Genomic DNA, 15,154 nt, shown 5'->3' on the forward strand with positions numbered 1-15,154 from the left:
GAAGGTTTCTAATCTTGTGATAAGTCTTACTAATTGGACGTTATTCTCGGATCCTAAGCCAGTCTCGACACCCCCAAGCTAAATCTACCCAGCGACTTGAACACGAGAAAAAGGCGAAAAGTATGCGAGAAGCACTTTACTCTGAAGGTTAATTTATGTGCAAAAAATATAGGGTTTTTATAGTATTTTAGAAGTCCTTGGCTTTTCCTGAAAATTCCGGAATGCTACTAAACATAGTAGCAGTGTAGTAATCAGCCAATCAGAAACTCTACATGTGACTTTTCACTTTCGTGATGTTTCTGGCAAAACTTCTAGTGAACGCTAATTGGATAAAATGCTTCTTAACTTTTCCTGAGCCTTTCTTGTCTGTTGTGAGAAATTTCCTGGATCACCCCAACATCTTGAACCAAGAAATAGGAATCATGCAGCGGCAAATATGGAAGAATCTCTACTTCTAAGGTTAGTTCATTTACAGAAGACAAGAGTATCAATGATATTAGATGTAATACTAAGATGCATAAAGCCTCTGGGAAATATGATAAAATCGGTTGTTTTCACATTTTAAACGACAAACTAATCTTGACAATACCGCTATTTTAAACATTAAAATCCTTTTATGGCACTCCTCAGCAGTCAGAATACATGACTCGACATCTATGGACCAAACACAGGAATTACGGTCACTCGAATGGACACTTAACCTCTAAGCCAGTGAGTTGATATCCAAAGGTATTCATGTTTGACTTCAATCAATATGCAATACTACGCAACCCTCATTCATTGCTTGCTGATAAAATTGCCATCAAGTGCTTCCAGGTTTTCAGTGGTGGTCTAACTAAGATCCGTTCATGATTTAAAACTATGAGAAATTCTATAATCTCTACAAATTCCCTATAATAATTCAAATAGACAATTGTCCATTCAGATTATAAAAATATACTCCGTTATGTCCTACGATTCATTTGAACATTCCTACACTATGTTAACTGGTCAAGGCATTTCCGACAATCTATAGTATCACTAACTCAACGGATGAAGGGCAACAACCAATTGACTTCACAAGAACAAACAGCCTTGAAGAAACTCAGAACCAGAAAAAATATTGTCATCGTTCCAGCGGACAAAGGACGTACAACAGTGATTATGAACAAAGAAGAATACATCAAGAAAGCTGAGGAAATACTCGAGGACAAAAGCACATAAAAACCGATGAACATGAATCCAGTCAAAAAACTAGACAATCGTATTTCAAAAACTTTAAACAAGCTCGTTAAAGCAGGAGAAATAACGAAGCAAGATCAATAGAGAATGAAATCCGATGGACCAGTACTCCCTCGATTCTACGGCAGGCCGAAGATATACAAACCAAACATCCCACTACGTCCAATTGTAGCACTACCAGGAACACCAACGTACAATTTATCAAGAGAAATCTCAAGAATACTGAAACATTTAGTGGATTCGTCGAACCACTCCATCAAATCAGCCACACAATTTCTTAACCAGATCAAGAACATTTAAATCAACGACGATGAGTTAATGTTATCCTTCGACGTAACGGCGCTATTCACTTCGATTGAACCAAGCTTAGTAATAGAAACTCTGTCCTTGCTTCAAACCAACGACGAAAATCTCGCGAATACCAACAAGTGTAAGATACAGACCTCCAACCAACTGTCCATTAGGATGGAGAATAGCTGAGCATTTCCGACATTACTCTAACTTCTAAAAACTTCTCCAAGGGGATTATCGAGACCTCCTACTTAGATAATAACCTTACTCTTAATTAGAATGATGTTCAATGGATTGAAATTTCTAACTAGAAATTTGAAAGATCCATACCGAAGCTAGTCAATAACGAGTAAATGACTATAATCATTAATTGAGACATGTTTTGATATATCCAAATGAAGATTGGGAGGAATGGTAACTCCTAAGACTAATTTATGAATTATGACCATTATTATTACCATTAAATACAGTCCATAATTAATTGAATTACTATGTATATGTATCTCATTTACTATAAACTTTCGGTCAATCCTTTAACTATTCTTGTTGCCAGTCAACTACTTACAGTTTCCCCTATTCACTGATACTTTTGGCTCGTTTATTTTCAGTTGTCATTTTTCATTTTATAATGTGATGCGGTCAAAGTTTCTGTATATAAACTACATCTTTTTGAAACATAAGCCAGTTGCTACATCTGAATTCAGAACAGTACATAAAGAAGGTCTGGCAAATAACGGACTATTAGGAACTTAACTGTCATCTTAAGGTTAATAGTACTGGTTGGGCGTATAATTAGTCAAGTCAGCAATAATAGAGTATGAAGAAAACAGTAGACTAGGAATTGACAAAAATTAAAATAAGGATTCTAATTGGTAAATTGAATCAGCGGTCTCATTTTTGTAGAAAATTTAAGTAGGAACAAAGATTTGAGCAAGATAACACGCATTCATTTTATTTGTTTGATTCTCTTCAGCTGCTTACAACTTGTGAAAGGGTGTATCTTTGCTGATCGAACATGTTTCAAAAGCCTTCAAGCAAGAGAAACAACCACTTTAAATAATCAATTATTGATTATCTCTTGAAAACGGAATATCAGGTCAATACCTTGAAGTATTTCAATGTGCTTAATAAATAATCAAGCTTCAGTCTTCTGAGGTTTGCTGAAGTTATTGCTATCAGGTATCGGAAAAGGACATGGTTGTTAATTTTTCCCTCCCTTGTTGACACAAAAGTTTCCTCGTTACATCTTAAAGGTTAGTACAGATCGTTCTTTCGATTAATAACATCATTGCCTTTTTTATTTCAACTGTCTTCTAGATTAGTACTGTCATATTAACTAACCGAGCTTAACTCATTTGACTCATACTGACTTTCACCATTTTTTCTTTATGTAAGCACTTGTTCCTAGCTCTGTGATCCTTTATTACTACTTGTGTTGTAGAATGTCCTCTCACATGACATATGTTGGCAATATTTTATTTAGTCTCTTAAATGTATTCACATCTTTGCTATACTATACTGATGTGTGATTATAACAACTTACAATTAAATACCTTTATGTAAGTAGTTTAGACCCATTTCGTAATAATGATTTTTAAATATTACAGGTTGTAAGCAGCAGGTGAAAAGCATACAAAATAAAATGACGATAAGGTGTTGTGAAGATTGTTAAGTTTCACTGAAATCATAAGAAGCTGTGAGAAGTAGAGCTAAACGGTGTCCGTTGTGAAGCAGTTACTCATAGAAGACGATTAAAGATGGTCGCGCAATGTCGTGGATTCATTGAAGTTAGACATTAACGCCGATGTATGCCGACTTAATGATTTGGAGGTTAAGTGTTCACGCACGTGACTGAAGATACTGGATTGAAGTCACATGTACGGGATTGTGAATGTGCACTGATGAATCGGTCGTCCAGTGATTCCATGTTTTTGATGGTGGTCTAAATTAGCTCGGTTCATAATCCCAATAAAATAAATTCATGTTATGCTTGTTGTGAATTTAAGCCCGCTTAGTTACCACGTGACTTATTCGCCAACCGAAATACGACTTATTCAATCTTAGTACTGTGCCAAACCAATGACGTTCGAGCGGTATGAGCAGCCTGGCGTCCTTATTTGTCCTTTGTCCGCCTAGTCCTTCCAGTTGAGTCAGAAACACCATTAACAGCTTCCACTACTCGAATCATTTATTTCGAACATATTGGGTTTATATACCAGAAAAACAGACCGCATCACACCATAAAATAGAAAATAATATTTGTACAAGATCAAGTCAAATGTGGCTGTGAACGTGGGAGACAATAATCAATAAACTGAATATAATTTAGGAATAGTAAATCGTATAGTAATAATCCATATGTCAAAATGAAGCTTATAATAAGATGAATATAGATCTACACAATCCAATTACTCAATAGTTAAAACAATAAGAATATACGTAGAATAATCGGCCATTAATAGGTTCTGGGAATTACCCGTACTTATGTCTTTACTAGGATATAACAATGTTGCTCACAAATTTGTTCTTGTTTTCTTCGAAATAATATCGATTAAATCATTTTAATAACCTTAAAATATCCAGTTTTTGTTCTAAGAAATACACAATTTTACAAAAATCAATAAACATTTCATATCAACAAGTCTGATGGTTTTTCAGTAAGATATAAATCAATAAAAGTGTATAGAAATAAATGAGCACATTTATTGATTGTGAAAATTCAATATCTATTGTGATACATCAATCTGATGTTTCTTGTGAATATTAAATGGTTAAATGGTTAAAAATCAGTTCAGAATATCAATAGTAAGATTATTTAAATATATACTATAAATGGTGGTTGAAGGTGGTCAACAGGAAACCCTGGACTCGGGTTTCGTGCTACTCGGCACTCGTCAGCAAGGTGTACCTGTAATCTTGAGCGAATTGGTGCTCCCTGACGGATTCGATCCCGTGTCACTCAGCTTCACAGTCAGAGACGTTATCACTGAGCTATTCGGGCAGCGACCGACCTCCTGTAGGACTGAGATGTAATCACAATTGATTGATCACCACCCAGTGATCAATCAATTGTGATATACTATAAATACTATACTCATTGAACAAGTGATTATCTGAACTCCATAGATTAGTGTTTAACAGGTTGTGTTAGGTATTGAGATCTAATTTCAGTTTGATCAACAACACTGAGATTTAAATACATCCATTTGATGAATTCTGAATAACATAGAAAGAAAGTGCTGGATTTCAATGCTAATCATTATGCGAAAAACTTAATCAGACTATTGTATCGCTTCAGAGAATCGTTTACCGTGAAGAATAGATTTAAAGGAAGTTAGATTCTTTCATTTATTAACTCATTTTATACTACTTTTGTCTATCTAGTATTTTAATAGGACTTTAAAAGGCTAAATATTTGTGTAAATTACGATTGAATTGAAGGTGGACATATGAATAGATGAATGCTAACTCAACCAGCTCGCTGTGAAAGCTGAAGATACTATTTATGTCTTTTTTCAGAAGCTGAACTGGTTACCAAGATCTAATTGGTCGTTATAAGCTATAGTTGTCATCATTTAGAGAATACTAGGAGCCAACGTGACTGATGAGTTAGTTAACATTCTCTTGTCTGTTTCAGAAAAAATAGAATAAAATTGATCCACAAATTTGTTCCATTAAACTAGGCTGAAAAATGATATATTGCAGCTAGAAATTAAATCCATAAAATCATTTATTATCTCCAATTATATCTTTTCAATTGAGCTCTAATTCCTCCCTTAAATATCACAGAAGTTAAAGGTATACGATTCAGCATTTATGGTAAGTTCATGTTAGGTTATTCGAGGAATTTGACAGGAAACCCTGAACCAAGGTTTTATGTTAATTAACACGAATCAGTAAGTCGTACGTGAAGCTTTGAGGAAATCTGTTTCTAGTCACTTAGTCATATCACACAGTAGTTGATGGAATTCTACCAGTACTAAGGACTAGACTAAAACCGTATTAGTCATTAATCAGCAATCAATCAATGTAAATATATTACTCGTGCAGAAAGTCAGCCACTGCTCGGATCTTTCAGCGACAAATTTTCACACTGTGAAACTGCTTGATGTCTATTCGAATCAATCAACTAAATCAGTTCTCTCAATATTACAGGTAAGCCTTGTTAATTAGTGTCAAATAATACGAAACCTAGATATTGGGTCTCATGTCGACTACCATCAAATATCTCAACATAATGCGATCGATATTAGTTCACTCAGGCCATCATCTGATGTATAGTATTCGATCACTATCAAGGATTAGATAAACTCAGTGATCGTTCAGAATCTAATACCCCTATTTCTTCTCACATAAGAAAAAATTATTTAAAAAAAAGACTTTACTAACCGATCGATAATGACGGAGATTCAGTTCATTTTTAACGATGTCATATGATATCACTTGATCATTTATTACATAGTTTCTCTTCATATTTCACATGTGTTTTACTGTTTAGAAATACAATATACGTAAATAGTTTACCACTTCGACTTTCTCAAGTGCCGTTCAGTTTTTGAACTATAAATATATATACTAATTTAGCAGTGTGAAGGTTGTGAGTATTGCTAAACTTTATTGAGATTACGAACAGATGATTCGTGCTTGTATGGAACTTCTAAACAGAGCTTATTAACGACCACGCCACTGGAGAACAAATCCAGGACCTTCAATCTCCTGCACAAACACTTAACTTTTAGACAACTAAACCGTTCTTCAGTAGTATACGAGTCTAATTGTAATCAGTCTGAGATAATACGCGAACATTTTAAATTATCTTTAGTGAGCATCTTTAATGCGCTCGATAAGATTGAACTTCATTTGTCATGGTCTCCCACTAGAACTCAGAAAATTTCTTCTCGAAGCTACTAACTGCTGAGTCATGACCACGGGATTTCAACTGTGTTGCGTGTAAGGAGGCATTAATTTATGTTAATCAGTGTAGTTTTTCATCGTTCATTACCACTTCATACTTTTACTAAACAGTTTACGACTAATAATCTAATGAATCGAAATTATTATTGTTGTCACAGTCATTATTGATTATTATTTTGTTAACACCACAAGCTATGACATCATTTCATGAATTCATAGATTGTCCAACTGAATGATATTGGTAGTTTTACACCACCTAGTTCAGATCAATCAGATTATTGTAACCAATGATTGTAAACCATTGTATGACACGGATCAGAATCTGTTGAAATGGTGCAGATTCATACACTATTTATCTCCTATTTGATCTTCAGTTTTAAAACTATCTCATACATTTTTTATTCCATGAATTCACTCTTTGTTCTAAAATCATATTTTTCTATGGTTAATTTATTCTACTACCATCACGACCATTACTACCCCAATGAACGAGAACACAGGTGGGGAAAACCAGTTATATTTTAATACAAAATTACAGTTCTTTCATAAAATGTGAAAACCATACGTTCAACACTTCATTTGCAAATCCTCCATCGATTGTCTCAAACTTCATCGTCCCTTCATTCCCATAACAATTACTCTGTCTCCGCTCTCTTTGATCCAATCTTCCGAAACTTCTTCTGCCAGTCCTTTCATTTCTAATTAGTGGTATATACTACTTATGTCTGTCGACATAAGGAGAATACACCACACTACTACTACTGATACTGTTACCACTCCTTCCACTACTGTGATATTTAACTTGACAACTTCACCCAACTTTGCCGTCATGGTAGGGTAACTTAAATCGATGTATGTACGTACATGGTTATGCGTTGCTTATGACTAAATAATGTGAGGTAGACAAATTATAGCCAGGCGAATAAAGTCAAGGAATACTCAAAGTCTATTTATGGGTCTAATCGTGTTTTGTGTCATAATTGGAGCTTTCAATTTTGTGTGTTGCTTAACATCACGATGTTTAATTTAAGTAGAGATATCTGTTTGACCTACAAAAATTTCCACCAGAACACAAATTTACACGAAAAAAATACCTGCCGAAGACAATGGAAGTTGTTCGCGCAAAATCATGGATCGATTGCTATTAAACTAGTACGCCATTGGGTGACAGACCAGTAGTTAAGTGTTTGGTCAGGAGATCGAAGGTCCTGGGTTCCATCTTCATTTGCCAGATTGTGGATGTGCACTGTTAAAAAGTCCCATAACAGGACGAGTCAGTTGTCCAGTCCATCCAGGATTTCAATGGTTGTCTAAGTTAGATCGGTTCGTGATTTCAAATAAATTTTCGTTTCGAGTAAACATGTATTGGACTTCATGGGAAAAGGCAACAGTGAATTACTGAAATGCAATAAACCGGTGATTTTTTTATTTATTTGACTTATTTATAAATCATTGAACTCCAAATTTTCAATGACTTGGTTTACCAATATCAAATCACACCTGCTTCTAATTTTAGAAAACACCAAATTCTCTCAAGAGTATCCAAAAACAAGCCGAAAATTAGTACATCATTACTAGTAAGGACATGCATTATTCAGGTGTCAATATTCATGACTGAATCTTGATCAGTTTTTGTGAGCATATGTGCATCTTATACGAATCGCCTCTGTATAATCACTTTACTACAAGTTTTTTGGATAGATGGGTGATGGGTACCACCGATGTTATTTGACGGTAAAATATATCGGTCCGAGTGAATGCTTCATTTGGAAAATGTCAATCACTTAACTCAAACTTGACTGTTCATTTTGCAAATATCAGTCCATCGTCTCAGACTTCATTGTTCCTATATTTCCATACCAATTGCTTTCTGTTCTTGTTCTTTCCTCCTCGATCTTTTCGACCTTCTGTTGCCAGACATTCTATTCCAGACCAGCGTTACATACTACTTATGTCGATATAAGTAGTACACACCACTATGTCTGTCGATGATTTACGAACTTACTTCAGGTTAGATTATCATCGAATCACTCTATAAGAAGTCTTTACATATTTCAACAATTATATAATATCGACATTAACTTACAAAAAACAAATTAACTTCTAGCCTTTTAATAGATAACTTTCAATAATAAATTCATTAATTATCCATGAAAAACTGTCAAATCATGAAGAAGAAGAAGAAGGAGAAAAAAGAAGCAAAAAATTATGTAGGTAATTCCTTTGAAATAGAATCAATAAAATAATAACCGAATGAATGAATGAATATGATAATAAGTTACATTTCATTGAGACCAACACACATATATGAATCCATAAATTTCCACCTACTCATTTAGTAATTTATATTATTGCTTAACATTAGAAATATTAGAAGATATCACATAGTCTATGATAGAATATTATTATTATCAATATTATTGAAATCATGAGTCGATTGAGACTAGACCACCATCGAAAACCTGGAGGCATTGGACGGCCGTTTCGTCCTATTGTGGTACCCCTCGGTGACAGTGCGCATCCACGATCCCGCCTCGCGAGATTCCGACTAAGGACCCACCAGTCTCGCGCCAGAGCACTCAACCGATAGACCACTGAGCCGGTATCCGATGGTGTTAATGTCTAACTTCAACCAATCCACGAAGTTGAGCAACCATTCACTAATTGTCTTCAGTGAGCTCCTATCTCACAACAGACCTAGTTGAACTCCATCAGTCACTGCTTCTCACTAGAACTCCAGGAAATATCTCTTGAAGTCAGTCACTAGTGAGCATTTGATCATTAACAGAAGGGGTTTTGTGGAGATTTCAGTATTTGCATTAGAAATATTAGAAGATATCACATAGTCTATGACAGAATACTATTATCATTATTATTATTATTATTATTATTATTATTATTAGTAGTGGTGTGCTGTGATCTACTTATATCCACATAAGTAGTATATGATAATGATCAGACATAGAATGTATTTTGGCAGAAGATCGATAAGGAAAGAACAGGAATGAAGCGCAATCGGTATGAAAATGCATGAACAATAAAATCAGAGAAGACGGACTGATATTTGCAGAAGGAACAGTTAAGATTGAGACAATTGATTGTTATTTTGCAAATTAACTGCTTACTGTATGGTTATCAAAATTTAATGAGATAGTCTGTAATGTTGTGCTTACAATACACTCGATTGTCCCCAGTCGTGTTCTTGTTCACTACAATAGTAGTAGTAGTAGTAGTAGTAATAGTAGTAGTAGTAGTAGTAGTAGTAATAGTAGTAGTAGTAGTAGTAGTAGTACAATAGTAGTAGTAGTAGTAGTAGTAGTAGTAGTAGTAGTAGTAGTAGTAGTATTTAATAGAACTATCTAAAGTGACTACAAAGAAATACTCATTATTGATTGGTTCAATGGTAAAATAATATTAACCAATAAGATTGATTCAAATAAAGTTCGTTAATATGAAATGAAATGTTCAATTAATAAAACACTTTTTTTATTCATCAATGAATAGTCAAATTTGATCAATTCTTATCAATATTAAACTTGATTGTTTTAACTTATTATTATTCGCTTAATATTTCATATATCAGAATTATTTCAATGTCTTCAAATGTTCATTTCTTCATGGAATCAGTACACAATTATAAATATATATAGATATAACTTAGACTGTCAGAATGTTTTATCATCCCTGGGGTCAGAAGGTAATTTGCATAGAATGAATAGAACACACACACACACATAAGAAAAAAAAAGAATTTCATAACAATTCAGACAAGTTATTTTTCATCTTTTCAATATATATGATATTCGGTTAATACTAAATATTACATACTTGCATAGTTACTTACTTGCATACATGGTGACTTACTTACTTAGTGACTGACTTACTATCCTTTTGGGAATTTCAAATCTTCCGTGTATTCTTGTCTTCAATTTATTTATTGATTACAATACACAGTCAGACAATAATTTATACAATGGCATTGAAAACTAATATCAGTTTCTTTTTAGATATAGCTAACTATCATGAAAAAAAACACAATATCAGATATCCGATATAGATAGATGGAGATAGATATCGGTGAATATATACATACATATATGATAAATGATTCGTAAAAGTGCGTGTTATTTATTCACTTGTTAAAGAAAACGACTATGTTGTGTGTGTGTGTTTTTTTTTCTTCTTTCTTACTCTCTTCTGGCGGACAGTTGGAATTTGCATAAAATTTCTTCGTTTTTTTTTTCAAGTCATATTGAACAATAAATACAATAGTACATCTACTGATTAAAGAAAGAAATAAGTAGTATTGAGGGAAAAAAAAAAGATAAATCACAGTTTTATACAATTTAATCGATTAATCATTTCCAGATATATGCATATAGTTATGTAATGTAATACAATGGTAGACTCTTCTTCTCATTTGGTATAATGACGTCAATAAGTAGTATAAAATTTGAGTAAATTATGAATATAAGAACTTTCGTCTAAATTAAAGCGAATTGTTTCAAAGTATTTGGGCGCCGAGTTGATGTAAAACATTAAATAAGGAAGAATATATGCTTGTAAAATCTCAGCGAATGAATTTGAAGGAAATCCAACGTTTTGCCTGGTAATCTGGTCCAAGCATTTTCAAGGAAATTTGTCCTTTCATTTGCTGAGATTTTACAAATACATTATTCCTATTTGATTTTTGTTGTATCCCGAAGAGAATTATGAATGATAACTTTTGAGGACTATTTATGGACCAATGTAATATGTCTATTTCCTATTGTTCAATTGTTACATAACTAAACTATTCATATTCGTGTTCCTCTTATCATAAGCTTTATTTTGACCTTTGACCTATTATTATACGATTCTTGAGTTATCATCAGTCTATCGATTACTTTCTCCCTACTCACAGCCACATTTGGCCAATTATTGTACAAATGTTATTTTCTATTTTATGGTACCATGTGGTCTGTTTGGTTGGTATATAAACCCAGTATGTTTGAGAATAATGATTCATATTGCAGAGGTTGTTATTGGTGTTCTGGACTTAACTGGCTCAGCTAGGCAGAAAGCAGGGTCGATACGCACTCTAGACTGCTCGTACGATTTTATGTATCATTGCTCCGATCAATAAATTCACTCCTCTCTAATTGGGCGTTCATATATTAAAGAGGGCACGCACTTAATCGATATAACAACTGGACACTCACACGTCATAACAATTTCCAATACGGTTAGTGTAAATTTATTGAATCTAACAGAAGTATTGTAGATTTTACTCAACAGGATTCAACTACCATTTATGATGCAGAAGACAGATTAATAAATGTACAACTTCTGTTTAACAAGTTATATGTATATAACTCAAAATCGCCTAAATTTTCAAAACATAGATGTAATTACCCTTTGTTCATATGCAATGCCAGTCCTAAACATCAATGGGAAGATTCAAACAAACAAAACCAAGTGAATTTAAACTTCACCCCATTACACAAGCAACTGGCTATCAGGACTCAGTAGCGATGTGGATAATGCGATGGCGTTTGAAGTAAAAGGTACTGGGTTCGAGTCCCAGAGTGAACATCAACTTTGAGACGCAGGTAGATCTAGCTGACGAATCCCAAATAGGACGAAACACGCGTCAAAATGGATTCCACTACTAGCCACTATCCATCTTTGCTTATAATGCTTGTAATTTAAGGCAATATCGAGGCAATACGCACAGTATGCACATATGCCAATAAGAGATTGATCAATTGCAGTCCTAAACATCAATGGGAAGATTCAAACAAAAGATGTCAAATGAATGCAATATGAATCGTTCACTTGGTACTCTTGCTATTTCCACTATATTTTATATGCTTCGTATTATAACATACATTATATAATCAATTACAGAATATTCTGTAATAATGATTAATTTTAAAACTCATTATCGATCACAATATAAAGATTGGATGCATCTTAACTAGTGAAAACGACCCTGAATCATCAAATGTCTTCAACCATCGGTTACTATAATCATCTTAACTTAGATAGAAGACGTCCGTGGATCAAATGAGGTGTGCTACTTTTAACATCAACCTTCTTTGACCTTATCGTCTCGTAGTGAGAATCATTGCTATAGATGCTAGTCCTTTGAGTGAAACACCTTACTGTTATCACACCTCGGTACAATCAGCATTAGGACTTCCATATTAAACCATAAGTTCCCGCTTCTGATCTTACCGTTCTCAAACTTACCTCCCTGTTATGGTAGATACCAAGGAAATAAGAGTTAATGGTTAATTGATTTATCACGATAGACTACCTTGATCGCCACATCAAGGTAGAAGCTGAGATTTGAATTTTAAATGAAATAAACTATCTACATTTACTCCGATTATTAACTACAGTACATTAATTAAGAAATCTACTCTTCTTGCCGTTTGTTAGAAATCCATGTTCATGTATAATAAAAACAAATGCAACAATTTGAAAACAAAGACGATTTCCTTAAAACAAATATGTTCTACCTCATCACGCGAAAATTCGTGGTTTCCAAGTATTTTAGCGGCTGAGAATCAAAAATAAATCAACATATTGATCAACGAGATCCTTGTCAACCTAATGGTTGACACTGTTCTATATATCATACTAATTTTTAGAGATACATAGAGCACTTAAGTCTTCCCCAGGTAAACAAGACCACTCAACTTTTCAGAAGTGTTTCAGATGATCTAATAAAATTACCTAAACGTTATTTGTGATGCCTCTTTTAGATTCAAAACATTTCAAAGCAGACACTGCTTCAAAAATCGTCACAATCTCAAATTACTTGAAATTGACTGAATGGAAAAGTTATCATAATGAAATATCCTATAAAATCCTGTTTGCTCACAAGTATAGCTAAAAAGGTTAACAATTTCAGTGAATATGACCCAGGATATTTCCTCAAAAACAGAGGCATATTTTAAAAGGTGGGACTATACCATTCAGAAAGTCAATTACATTCATTCCATATGAGACTTTAGTTCAACGATATTAATAAATTGGTTTGATACCACTAATTTCTCATTTATAAGTGATGATTCTTATTGTTATAAATTAAACATTCGAAGTGTTATAGCGTGTAGATCATATCATCTGAGAAGCCGTATCAAACTCATATTTGATCTGAATTATACCTCCGCCTACACACCAACCCTTCCCTTACTCGTATTGAATGATATACGTCTGTCTGTTGTTCCAAACAAAGAGTTGTGTTGAGCCTAGAGAAGAGGAAACTTGGAGTCGAAGATGCTCAGTGACACTTGGTGTTTGATCATGATTTGCTCCGAAGGATTGTTGGTATTCAGTGGCAACACTATTTTCCGGCACAGAGACGATAACCCAGACGGTGTCACCATCAAGAAACATAGACGGGTTACAAATGGCTTCCCAGAGACAAATTTCGTGTATTAATTGTTGATAGTAATATGGAGTAGTTGTTTTATGACATGTAATCGTGGTAGGAAAAAACCCGTATGTGGATAGTGTTTATCGCTACGTTATGACTCCCCAGTCAGGGTCCTTAGAGCATAACTATTCGACTACCTAGAAGATTGAAAACTCAAATTTTTTTGATACTCAACGCTGAATTTATTTCTAAAAACTTACGTTTTGAAATGAATCTCAAGAGAGCAATGCGTAATAGACTACATGACTAACTATTCTCAAATTATTATCACTACTCCATCCACTAGTGCTCTTTACGCATTGAAGTCATCCAGTTCATTCGGAAATTCTGGCCTCAATTTTCGTTAATCTAATTTAACTACTTATGAGTAGAGTGAATCAAAAGAGATGCTTTAGTTAGTTTGAGGGTGCATTTCGACATACAAATTTATCTAAACCAATTGAGAAAACTCTTATCACCGATTATTAGACGGATTTTTAGTGTCACCCCTGATAATACCATGTATTTCTTTGACTAAAAGATTCCTGGTGCTAGCAGTAAGGGTTTCAAAGTACAGAGCTAACACATAAAAATCTGATGACAAAGAAGCCGTATCTGACAAGCCTCTAACAACTGTCTCTTAGATGTTATGATCACGCTCCTAGGTCATCAAGACCACTCATAATCTAAATTGCTCGTCAGACGCCTCAAAAAATATCCTTCTTTGATGTGCACGACTGATATTCGATAATTACCCACAATATCTTTAACAATATTTGCATCGAACTTATTTTTTGGCAACAATGTAGTATCCATAGTCCTTACATAAACAGTGAAAATTATTTTATTTTATTTAAACACATAAATATTGGTACAAAGAAGCACCAGATATATATGCGCCGCGCAAATCTCATTCGATTTGTGTGAGGGCTGTGATACTGCCCAGGTGCCCAGACTGAAACAGGTGGTTTTCTTAGGGGACCACACCCCGAGCCTTTGACCTAAAAATCTGATCCACAAGGCAGTGGAGCATCATGAGGAGATGCAGTCCCATGCTAGCCGGTGACCAACGATTGGTCCATACGCCATTTGTCCCCTCAGGATACTGGGGCCCATGTGCACCATTGGTTTGGAATCAGGGTTTTCCAACTCCCCTAGGTGGACTTTCCGTGTCCACCGACCCGGTTAAAGCGCCGGACATCCGCTTTTCGTTCTCTCAATTTCATAAACAACACCCCCGCCACGAAAAGGCAGTTAGTAGGACTTCCCTGGCAGAGGCTATATACGCGTGGCCATGTGAGAGCATTTCGAGAGGGAGAG

This window comes from Schistosoma mansoni, chromosome 5, assembly GCF_000237925.1.
Source record: "Schistosoma mansoni strain Puerto Rico chromosome 5, complete genome".
NCBI classification, from domain to species: Eukaryota; Metazoa; Platyhelminthes; class Trematoda; order Strigeidida; family Schistosomatidae; genus Schistosoma; species Schistosoma mansoni.